We start from the raw sequence: 12,500 nt of genomic DNA, 5'->3' as shown, positions 1-12,500 counted from the left end.
AAAGTTTATCTTTACCCAATTGTGTTCTTCGATACCTAAAGTAACTTATATGGCGCACTTCATAAAATCAAATTAATTTGAGCGAAGTTCTAAAGCTAGTGAAACTCAAGCGCCAGCTAGCACTCAGTGTTCAGAACAAAACATAATAATAAAAAATCCTGAATTTTTTAGACCCTGATCGAACTTGTAATGGTAAGTTAATGGGAGACGGTTTTGGCTTTGTAATGACCAAATAAACTAAGCTATCACGTGAAAACCACTGTTGGAGTAAAAAAGACTGGAGACAGAGAATCTAAATATATAGATTCTCTGTCTCCAGTCTTTTTTGCTCCAACTGTGGTTTTCACGTGGTCGATAAATGTGGGAATACATTTTTCACCTATAAACTAAGCTATCTTAATGAGACCAAGCAAAAAGCCCGACAGCGGTCAGAATAAAGGAAAAAGTGCCACCTGGTGTGGAGGAGGATAAAGACAGGAAGCCTAACGGAAGGTGCCGCCAGCCTGACAGCACATTATGTCGTGTCCATTTCAAAGGAATCGTTGTAAATAGGTCTTACAGTGACTTCACCATAGAGAATGAAAAATAGAAGTGAGTCCTTTATGTGCAATAAACAAGGTGTTCTATGGATTCGGTACATTGAACTCTGGGTCCAACATCTTCTTGTTCGAAACCGGGGCTATCTTGATAAGTCCCGTGTCTACCTATCCGGCTGTAGAGCTCTGGATATAATCTGTCACTCTCGGATTCTTGGCTTTTGAACCATAATCCTGCGTGTGTGGGGGGCCACTTAAATCTACTGGTAGGATTGCTTTGTTCTCTTGGCCATGTCTGTTGTGCCCGATATGGATATATGGGCCCAGGGAACCACATTTTATATCCTACACTGTCTAGGCCTCTGTGGATTGTAGAATAGAACATCCAAATTTGGAAAAAGGAAATGCATATATGGTTTTTATGTCTCATATCAGCGATCACTGGGTTGTACTCTGTTATCATTGAGACACCAAGCTTCCCTGCTGACATACTTTTTCAGTTTTTTGAGGGACCGGATATCTGGTCTCTTCGTCAAGGTTTGTAGACCACGGTGTGGTTTTTTTTTTTATGATTATCTTTATCATTATTGACAACCCAAGAAACTCTACTTCGCATTGGTCTCATAACTTTTAGTTCTTGTTTATGTGCATTGATAAAAGAGAAGTTCCTGTCCCATGTGCCTTGACTTGTATTCTCTTTGGTATCTTGTAGGTGGTAGGAATCTCTCCCCTTCTCCTCCAGTTCTTACTCCTCCTCCAACTCGATGTGCCACTGTTGACGTGGCGAGTCTCCTCTAATCCGGCCTTCCTGCCGTCCCCTCTTCGGCACGTCTCTTCCTCTAGTACTAGTGACACCTCGACTTCTTCGTCTGTAACCTCATCTTCCTCAGTGTAGAACTGGAGAAATAAGTTCTTCGCTGCTTATCTAGTATGTATCCATATTAAAAGTGGTTTCAAACCTATCAGCGATAGACTTGGCAAAATATGTAAATACAAGACTCCAGTTGTTCATTTATAACAAATTACTACGACACTTTCCTAAGCCCTTTTTTTTTTTTTTTTACCAGATATCAGAACTGCTTCACATCAAAAAATATCACTAAACTTATTTCCTTAATTGCACTCTCCTAGCTTTCGACAAATCCTGCTATCCTCCGAAGTATCACATATTGAAGCATCTCTTATACACTGGGGGCTAAAATCGCCTGGTGGCAGCCAGAAAAAATATATAAATATGATCTCTGTTATCTACAATTTAATGGATTTCAATGCAAAGATCTGTGACATGTGATGTAGCTGCTTTCTGTCGTTCATGCTTTCTGATATATCATATTTACTTTTGTAGCCATGGTGACTTTGGTACTTAGATGTGATGATAATATATTAAGTTCATTATTTACCACTTCTCCATCCTTTATTCATTATTGTAGCATGACCATGTAGAACGGCGTCTTTTATGATTCACAAAGAAGGTACAAAACTAAACATCCATCGATTAGTGTTCTAATAGAATTCATTGCGCTTCTTAAGCATACTAGACAATCCCTTCGGCTTAGACAATGATCAGTGTTTTAGTATACCTTTTAAGAAGCAGTAATAGTATTACGACAGATGGAGCCGAATATCTATGAAGTCGATGACCACTTGAGTAGAACTTGAGAACGTACTAAACCTGCATTTTGCTATGAAGGACCTCACGCTGCGAAAGTAAATTGAAAGCTGTATCTGATTAAAGGCCTTCCCCCTTGAACCATAGTCTTCCCTCAAAGTCAACAGATATGTAACAGTATATTAGTCATATTGTGCCCACCGATATATATGTGTATGCAACCATTATAAGATTCTAGTGTATTGCTTCTCTTCCTTTACCCTCTTCTCTTCTTCTCTCCCTCTCTCACTTCTCTCTTCCCAGCTCCCACCTTAATCTTCCTTCCCCACCTCTTTCCATATCTTCCCACCTGTCTTCTTCCTATTCCTCTCCTCCCTTTCTCTCCTTTTCCCTTCCTTTCCTTTTTCTTCCCTTCCCTTCCCTTCTTTTCCCTTTCCTTTCCTTCCCTTCCCTTCCTTTCCCTTCCCTTTCCTTCATATCCCTCCCCTTTCCTTCCCTTCATTTCCCTCCTCTCCCCTCCTTTTTCTTTCTCTTCCCTTCCCTTCTCTTCCCTTCCCTTCCCTTCCCTTCCCTTCTCTTCCTTTCCCTGCACTTTATAAGGCTATAGTAACTAAGTCTTTCGACACGTTTCATGTAGGACATGTACACAACTCTCCCAAGTACTATAAACTCTGTTTTAAAGTAAGACATCTATTTCCTTCCATCTACTACCTTAGGTAGTTTTTTTTTTTCTTTTTTATAGCACACAAACCCCACCCCACCCCCGGCCCCCACGATCTCTCGATAATCAATCTAAACCTCATCTTCCTCCGCCTTCTCGTCCTCCTCCCACGCCTCCGCGTTCAACGTCTTTTGAGACGCATCTTTACCATTCGCTCTCTGGCCGACTTGCTGTCGCCATGAGGACTCTACCATTTTTTTTTTTTTCTTTAAGTTACCCATTTTTATTATCGAATTATTTTCTTGCTGCATAATATGAATTACAAGTGAATCATAAATGCTAATTGTATTATTCGGTGTCTGTTTATGCTTCACGGCTACTCCAAGTTATATTGTGGATACCCGAACTTGATCCACAATACATCAGAAAAAATGCAAATATATGTTTGTTGCTGCGTTTTTATACGTTTCTATACACAACAGTTTTCTAATTAGGAAAATAATTTTCTTGGGGGATAAAAATATCAAAAAGACAATAACAAAAGGTGTATTTGTATAGATTTTATATATCGTGGGTCCACAATGTCATGATAAAGTTAGCAAAGACCTTGTTCTACATTCCGGTGATCTTTAGATGTACATTAGAATAAATCCTTTCTTTTCCTAACTTACTATATATGAGTTGGATCATCAGTGTTCATCAGTACTCTTATTCTTCCTACACATCTTTCTTCTTCTTCTTCTTCTTCTTTTTCTTCTTCTTCTTCTTCTTCTTCTTCTTCTTCTTCTATTTCTTCTTCTTCTTCTTCTTCTTCTTCTTCTATTTCTTCTTCTTCTTCTTCTTCTTCTTCTTCTTCTTCTTCTTCTTCTTCTTCTTCTTCTTCTTCTTCTTCTTCTTCTTCTTCTTCTTCTATTTCTTCTTCTTCTTCTTCTTCTTCTTCTTCTTCTTCTTCTTCTTCTTCTTCTTCTTCTTCTTCTTCTTCTTCTTCTTCTTCTTCTTCTTTATTGTGCCTCGTACATTGTGTTTGGCCTTCCTAACGTCTTCGACGTGCGAGAGAGGATTAATGGCTGTCATCCACTCATCACCAGTGACAACAACAACAAATGTCTCTTCCTCTCGTTCGAAACTCTTCCTTCCTTTCTTCCTGGCCGTGATTCTATGTGCCTCATTCATCTTTCTTGTTTCGCTTTCCTCTCCGTCCTTCACACGCTCTCTCTCTCTCTCTCTCTCTCTCTCTCTCTCTCTCTCTCTCTCTCTCTCTCTCTCTCTCTCTCTCTCTCTCTCTCTCTCTCTCTCTCTCTCTCTCTCTCTCTCTCTCTCTCTCTCTCTCTCTCTCTCTCTCTCTCTCTCTCTCTCTCTCTCTCTCTCTCTCTCTCTCTCTCTCTCTCTCTCTCTCTCTCTCTCTCTCTCTCTCTCTCTCTCTCTCTCTCTCTCTCTCTCTCTCTCTCTCTCTCTATCTATCTATCTATCTATCTTTTTCTCTCTCTTTCTCACCCCTCTATCTCTATCTATCTATCTATCTATCTATCTATTTATCTATCTATCTATCTATCTATCTATCTATCTATCTATCTATCTATCTATCTATCTATCTCGTCTACCTGTTCTCCTGTTACCAGTGGGGTACCCAAGGATCTGTATTAGGTCCGCTCCTCTTCATCATCTATATCAGTGATATAGATGTTAGAACTGTAAGCCGCAAAGCTAAGTTTGTGGATGACACAAAGTTGGTAGCAGATGTCCCAACACCTGAGAGTGTAGAAGTTATTAGGTTGGAATTAAAGAAAGTGGGAGAATGGTCTGAGAAGTGGCTGATGCCATTTATCCTGAATAAGTGCAAGATCATGTTTATCTGTCACGCAAACTAAAGGGCAGACTATTCTCTTCCGGGTCATGATATAACAAGTACAGAAATGGAAAAAAGATTTCTTGATTAGCAGCGACCTCAAGTCCTCAAAACAGTGTACTGAAGTAGAAGAGAAAGCACAAAATATTTTAAGTTACACCAGAAGACAGTTTTGTTACCTGAACCAAGAAATAGTATTGACGCTTTACAAAGCTCTAGTCTAGTTCGTCCCCACCTGGAATACGCCGTCCAGTTTTGGTCGCCGAACTTGAGGATGGACGTGCTGAGGCTAGAATGAGTTTAGGCACAAGCAACGAAACTTATTCCCGTCATTAGACACATGGGCTACCAGAGGCGTCTCAACGCTTTGGGACTTTTTTGTCTAGAAACAAGGAGATTATGAGGACAGTTAATAGAGGTTTTCAAAACACTTCAAGGGTTGATAACATTGACTATCGATATCTAACTTGAATGTGAATGCCGCTCGCAGTCATGGATGGAAGCTCAATCCCCCTCGTTACTCTTGTGACAAGGTTGGTGACTTTTTTACCTATAATATCTGCAACACCTGGAACAGACTGCCAAAGGATGTGGTAAACAGTTCCTCTGTTGAGCAGCTCAAAAGTCGATCAGACAAAGTGCTACAAACATGAGTCTCCTAAGTACCAGCGTGAATCCCGGAACTGAGATTCCTTGTAACTCCTTGCAATTATCTCTCTTTCTCTCCCTTTCTCTCTCTCTCTCTCTCTCTCTCTCTCTCTCTCTCTCTCTCTCTCTCTCTCTCTCTCTCTCTCTCTCTCTCTCTCTCTCTCTCTCTCTCTCTCTCTCTCTCTCTCCCTCTCCCTCTCTCTCTCTCTCTTTCTATTTCATTCTTTTTTCATATCAGTGTTTTTCATTTCCACTCACTCGTTGTCTCTCTTAATGTCACTTTTTCCTTTCTTCTCTCTCACATCTCTCACCATATTGCACGTGGTGGAAGTTTGCATTTTGAATCAGTGATAATAAAAAAGGGTTTGTAATATCTCTAGAAATAACAGCTGCGGTTATAAAGAATGATGATCTTTCTTCTTTTTTACGTTGACAGTTTTAAATGGAATTCCAAACATATTACTAGAACACTAATTACAGGAAAGACTTGGACATGCATGTTCATTTGTCTAAAGAAGAACATTCTATCATCGTAGTCTTGCATAATTCATATGCAAGAACCTTTAAACGTCACAAACGAACATAGAAAACGGAGGGGTAACTTAAATAGTGTTAATGACAGGTGGGAGACTCCGCAGCCTAAGGTTGCCGGAAGTGATGACTCTTTTTCCAAGATATTGCAGTTTACCATAAGAAATACACAATAAGGATCTATTTGATTTGTTTCCATTACCATGATGGCGCGATACTGATGTTAACAGTTTGCAAAATCCAAGATTCAGTGGCAACGAGTCGTCAAAAGTATCCCAATTCTCTACGCTGGCAACTGCCGCAATCGGCTTCCATCGACTGTGGTCTTAAGAACATATGAAGATAAGAATGGAGGAGACTGCAAGAAACCATAAGGCCTACACTAGGCAGTTTCATGTCTCATATCACCTCTCATCCCTATCGATAAAGTTATTTAATCTTCTCATAAAAAAAAATCTGGGTTTACTACATTCTTACTAAGTCCATTCGTTAACCACTATTGATAAACCAGTTTTTGTCTATTTCTTTCTTAAAACTAAAATTGACCAACTTAAATTCATCACAACAAGTCCTGTCCTGCTGTCTTAATATGATGACCTTAACTGCATCACACTTGTTGAAGCCCTTGACCCACTTGAGTACCTACATTAGATTACCCCCGCACTCCTCGTCTTTACATAGTGTAAGTTAAGGTGCCTAAGCTTAACATTAAGATAATATTTAAGTTACTTTGGGCGAAATGAGATTTACGGTTTAAGTTGCCCATCACTTGATACACGTACTCAGCGTTATAGTACAAAAGCTTGTGTGACCCTAGATATGCATTTATTTTCATTTATTGTCCTTATTCGGGTACTTTTTAGATTTTGTCCTGACTGGCACCAGACACTTGACGTGTAGAGTGGGTGAATCATCAGAATATCGGAGGAACTTCTACAGACCATCCTCATGCATATCAATGATCTTCGAGCAAGTACCTGGCAATTTTATGCAACTATGGAAGTGGCTTTTGAATTGAGTGAATTGATTTACAACTTGCAAGGACCTAAAAGGTGTTACTGTTATCTATTAACATGTTGCTTTGAAACATGAGGCAGCTAGATTTTATAGCCGTAAAACATGACCGCAAGATCTGATCCTATGATGATTTGTGATGCCCTTAAGGAGATGAAAATTTTGCTCTGCAGCTACAGAATAAGTGATTAAGATACATTTTATCTGGATCTCTGCCTAATCTACCCACCCCTTTTCATGTCTTTTTTGTCTCCTTCCTTATTCATGGTCATGTATGTAATCCAACTTAATTTTTAATTTGATTTCTTCTCCAACACTTATCTTCTCCCTCTTCTTCAGGCCCTCTCTCCTTGCCTGCGAAATCCACCTTCTGGTACTCATCAGTAATCCGTGATTCACCACCACCTTTAATACAACAGTATCATTCTCCCTTTCACCTCCCCTCTCCTCCCCTCTCCTCCCCTACGCCCCTCACCCTTTGTCTCCATTCCCCTCCCCCACTCCCACCCTCCCTCTCCCACCCTCCCTCTCCGTGCCCTCCTCTTTCCCCTCCTCCTCTCTCCCTCATCCACTTTTCCTTCCCCTCCCCGTTCTTCTCCCTTCCTAACCCCTTTCATTTTCTTCTTTCTCACTTTAGCCCTTTTCCCAAGCGTCTTGAGCTATTCTCAAAAGTCTCTTCCCATCTCTCCCTCCCTCTTTCATTCTTAATTCCCTATCTTCCCTACTTTGCTTTCCTATTCCCTTTTTACAATCGAAGCGTCTTCACTCCTTTTGTGCCCTCCTCCTTCCTACTTTTCCAACCCAGTACCCCCCATAACCTATATCTTTTTCTTTTCTATCTCTCCCTTTCTATCGTCTTCCTACCTCTCCCACCATACTTTCCTCCACACCGCACCTTTTCCCTTATTTTCTATATTCTCTTCCTCCCTTACCACACCTCCTTCCTGCCATCCTTCTCCTCCATTCCCCTTCCTCTCCTATTCTCTTTCTCCATCCCAATTAAAAAAAAATCCCTTCCCCTCCTCCTTCCCCCACTCCTCACCACCCGCTTCTTTCTTGTCTCGAGTCTGTTCAACTTTTTAACCCTTTCCTCCGCTTACCTCTGCCCCGCCCCGCCTAACTCCACCCTCGTCTCTCCTATCCTCATCCCCCCAACCCCTGTCCTTCCCCATCCTCCCCTCCCCTACCCCGCTCTCCCTTCCCTTCTCCTTCCTTGTCCCCTCCCCGACCCAACATTTAACTCGACCCTATCACAATTCCTTTCACCACTTCTTTACAGCACCCTCCCTCCCTCCCTCCCTCCCTCCTCCCTCCCTCCTCCTCTTTCTCCTCCCTTTCTTCCCCTCCATGCTTCCGCCACTACATTTTGTCTATCTCCCTTTGTCTCACTTCTCTCCGGTTCCCCCCTCTTCCTTTCTGTTTAACTCGCTCTATAGTTTCTTTTCCTTTCATATTCTTCATCCTTTTTCCTTGTTGACATATGTATTCATAGCCTTTCCTGTCTATTGCTTTCTTTTGTTGTCATATTCCTCTTTCCGTCAACTTCTTTTGTCGCATTTGTCTGCTTTAGCCTTTCTTTCCTCATTCCTTCTCACATTTCAATTCCTCTTTCATGCTGGAGTGCCGTGTTGAGCGCCTGGTACGGAGTGTAAGGCACAGGTAATCAGAACACCACAAATATACTTTCTTACCTTCCAATCAATATCAGTAGACCTCCTTTACACTTCTCTCAGACTTATGAAATGTTACCTTTGACCATAGATTACATTTTCCAAGTTCATATATCCTTTTAGTGTAAAGCGCATTTGAAGAACTGATCACCTGGTTGAGGCAAGACTTCGTTTTTATTTGGGCGTCTTAGCATTGTTTATGACGGCATTACTACAATCTTAGCGATTATTAGCCATGCAATAGCAGATATGTATGACTTCCTGTATCCCTGATACCTTAACGGTACGGTACGAGGTAATCCTGCAACTCAGGCAGTTTGTCTAATGCATATTGGCTTGGGTGGGGTGGCTCATTTGTCTAGCACTTTCACCAATATATACACAAATATATGTATTATAGATAGACATACTGTATATATACATATATGTATACATATATACGAATGTATGTTCATATAGATGAATATAAACAAATGGAACTGGAGATGGGTAAAAATTTGTAAAATGATAAAGGAATAATAAAGATAGCATGAGAAGTAGTTAACTGAAATGCGAAAATAAGAGGAATTCTCCATCTCGTGGTCCTTCCATAACTCTTTTTGTAACCTGCCCTTCCCTTCAACATCTGTCCTCATATCTTTCGTACTCACTCCTCCGTGTCGGCTCTTTCTTTTTATCCTCTTTCCTGTCCCCGTTCCTTCTTCACCGTGCTGCCATTTTAACTCTATTATCTGACTCTCCTCCTCTCTCCTTTCTCTTTCTTTACCATCTGGCCCCCCCCTTGCCTATGTCACATTTTTTCCTTTTCAGGAAATAACTATGACACTGCAGCAAATTCTAGGTGAAAAGGCATCAATACCTTCATCATCTCCCTACAACTTATTTTATATAACAAGACTTCTAACGAAACTATAAATATCCTTAACTAACTAGACCACCACATGAAATATATGATAGCTTACGACGACTGAGCGAGATTGTTTATTAGAATCGGAATTCCGGTAAGATACAGTTAATCATAACAACAATATATTTTCTTTTTTTATATATATAACGAAACCTCCTAGTTTACTTCCTCTTTATTTTTCAAACAGTATTCTTTTTTTCTCTCTTCTTCCTGCTCTTAAGTTTCGCCTTTTTCTACCCACATTTTCTTAATTATATTTTTCCTCGTTTTCTTTTTCCATCGTCTTCCAGTCCTCGTTTTCTATTGTTATATCATTCCTTTTGTTTCTTCTATCCCATTTGCTTCTGTTCGTCGTTATTTTCACTGTCATGTTCTTTTTCTCATCTGCGTTCTTGACGCCGCCTGTTTTTTTTTTTTGTTTTTTTTTTGTTTTTTTTAGATCCGCTCCTTTGCTTCTCGGGATGGCATTTTCATGTATAGGCCGCAGGCGAAAGGATTAGGTCATCATATGCTGTGAAGCATGAGGGAAGAATGATTGAAAAGGACAGAGTGAAGTCCAAAAACAGGGTGATGGCAAATAAAAATCAAGGAGACGAATAGGAGAGAATGGAAATTAAGAAATCAAAGGCGAAAGTACAACGTTCGAAAGAATGAAATGGAAAATGATTGATAAATGAGAGGTGCATATAGGTGGAAGCACTGAGCATCTAGGCACCGTGCGTGGGAGGAACCTGCTGCAAGTGGTGAATGAATGAAGAATGTGGAGTGATAGGTGGGGCAGGGCGTGGAAGGGGAATTAAGTGGAGGAAGTGAGGCGGAAATGGATGAGTAATATAGGAGGTATGGAAGAGATTAAAAAATGGACATAAAACAGAGGTTTCGATTCTAAAATGTAATGCTTGCAAAGGTGTAATAGGTGGGGCAGGGCGTGGAAGGGGAATTAAGTGGAGGAAGTGAGGCGGAAATGGATGAGTAATATAGGAGGTATGGAAGAGATTGAAAAATGGACATAAAACAGAGGTTTCGATTCTAGAATGTAATGCTTGCAGAGGTGTAACATTACTTGCAGGTCATTCTATCCGATCTGTACCCTATTTCCGCCCTCTGCCTTGTGTTCCAGTGTTCCTCTAGTTCAAAGACTTTCCTTTTTTCCAGTCTGTTCTGTTGTTCCTTTTTATATTATTTTCCGGAGAGAAGGACAGTAGGAGTAATTTTGTATAATTACCTACCTCGTTCGTGCCAAGTGATAGTCATTTTATTCTGGCTAGTGCCAGGCTATCATACAATTGTGGAGTATTCCTTTGGCACTGAAGAACATTTTGAGAGCCCGAGTTTTTCAGGACGAAGCAAATGATAATGGATAATTATGTGTAGGATATCAAAGTGAGCCGTATTATGTAGGATGGATAGATAAGCAGTGTAGACAGACAAGGTAGGTAAGTAGATACTGTAGGTAAGTAGATTTTGTGGTAAAATGAGTAGTTTTGATAAAGCTAAACAGTCAAAGTAGATGAAATAAATAACAAGGAACTTGATCAGCTGAAGAGGTTCGATGCTGTCAGTATATAGAGTGAAACTTGGCCAAGGGCTTCCCGGCCGTGAGCCGGGAAGCCTCAGCCGCACACCTGCAGTCCCCATCAACACGCCGCCGCCGGCCGGACGGCCGCCTGCCCGCCCTCCTCGCTCCCCTGGCTGAGTGAGTGGCCCACGACCATCGCCTTGCTCCGCCCCAATAACCGCTACTGGCACTATCGTCTGAGGAACAGTTCAATCTTTTACGGGCGTTTTATCGGCGTTGTCCCTAACGTTAATTTGTAATACAAATGTTATCAACGTGATTTAAATGAATGTAATATCAGCCGGGTCCAGGTAGGATAAAGGAATGATAAATACATTTAAAAAAAAAAAAATCCTCTCAAGAGAGAGGGAGTGGCTGAGTCAAAGCACCTATCCACCTTAAGGGGTTATCACGCCCACCTCCAGAATTTTTTTCCGACGTAAAGTTGCTATGGTAAACTAGTTTGTTTTCTCAACAAAAATACATAAAATGTCACTTGATATGCTAGAGGAATTTTTTTTTTTTTCCAACATATCAGATTCATTCCCAAAAGCTGTCGGCTGCAAACCTGCTCCAATAGCTGGAGGAAAAATAGCCTAGTGCGATAACGCCTTTACTTCCATTCATTGTCCCTCCTATCTCCACATGATTCCAAAGAAAACAACAAAGGAGTCACATGAAGAATTATCATCCCAGAACGCCCACATAAAGAATCGTCACCCCATGAGATCCCACCTGAAGAACTGTCACCCCACTAGGCCGAATATCAACAGTGGAATAAAGATTAGGTTAGGTTACGTTAGGTTAGGTTACGTTCGGTTAGGTTGAATGATTTTTGTAATCAGTGTCGTTGACGATGACAGCTGGGCAACCTTATAATGATCGTTGCAAAAATATTAACGACGATGATGATGACGACGACGATTGTTGATGATGATGATGATGATGATGATGATGATGATGATGATGATGATGATGATGATGATGATGATGATGATGATGATGATGATGATGATGATAATGATGATGATGATGATAATGATGATGATGATGATGATGATGATGATGATGATAATGATGATGATGATGATGATGTTGATGATGTTGATGATGATGATGATGATGATGATGATGATGATGATGATGATGATGATGATGATGATGATGATTATGATGATGACGATGACGATGACGATGACGATGATGATGATGATGATGATGATTATGACGATGACGATGACGATGACGATGACGATAACGATGACGATGACGACGATGATGATGATGATGATGAATGTGATTGCATTAACAGAGTGACAAAAGTTACAGTGTGATGGAGATTATCTCTAATAACACCAAGTAACACATTTATTGTTCCCCGGTTCTAAGTTTTATTTCCTGTTTTTTTTTTTTTTTTTTTTTTTTTTTTTTTTTTTTTTTTTTTTTTGTAGATTTTAGTTAGTTGTCTACATTGGTATTGGCTCCATGAGTTAAAATCGAAGAGGTGTCTTTACTTTAAT

At 40.4% G+C, this 12,500-nt stretch overlaps 1 protein-coding gene across 1 annotated transcript in view; it reads left to right on the top strand.

The window, feature by feature from the left end:
* Positions 1-12,500, top strand: part of LOC143032563 (fibrillin-2-like) — a gene marked incomplete at its 3' end in the record, with an annotated part of 324,933 nt that overhangs the window by 178,258 nt on the left and 134,175 nt on the right.

Source organism: Oratosquilla oratoria, chromosome 14 (genome assembly GCF_046742065.1).
Source record: "Oratosquilla oratoria isolate Oo_2021 chromosome 14, ASM4674206v1, whole genome shotgun sequence".
NCBI classification, from domain to species: domain Eukaryota; kingdom Metazoa; phylum Arthropoda; class Malacostraca; order Stomatopoda; family Squillidae; genus Oratosquilla; species Oratosquilla oratoria.
This window is presented reverse-complemented; position numbering and strand designations above follow the sequence as displayed.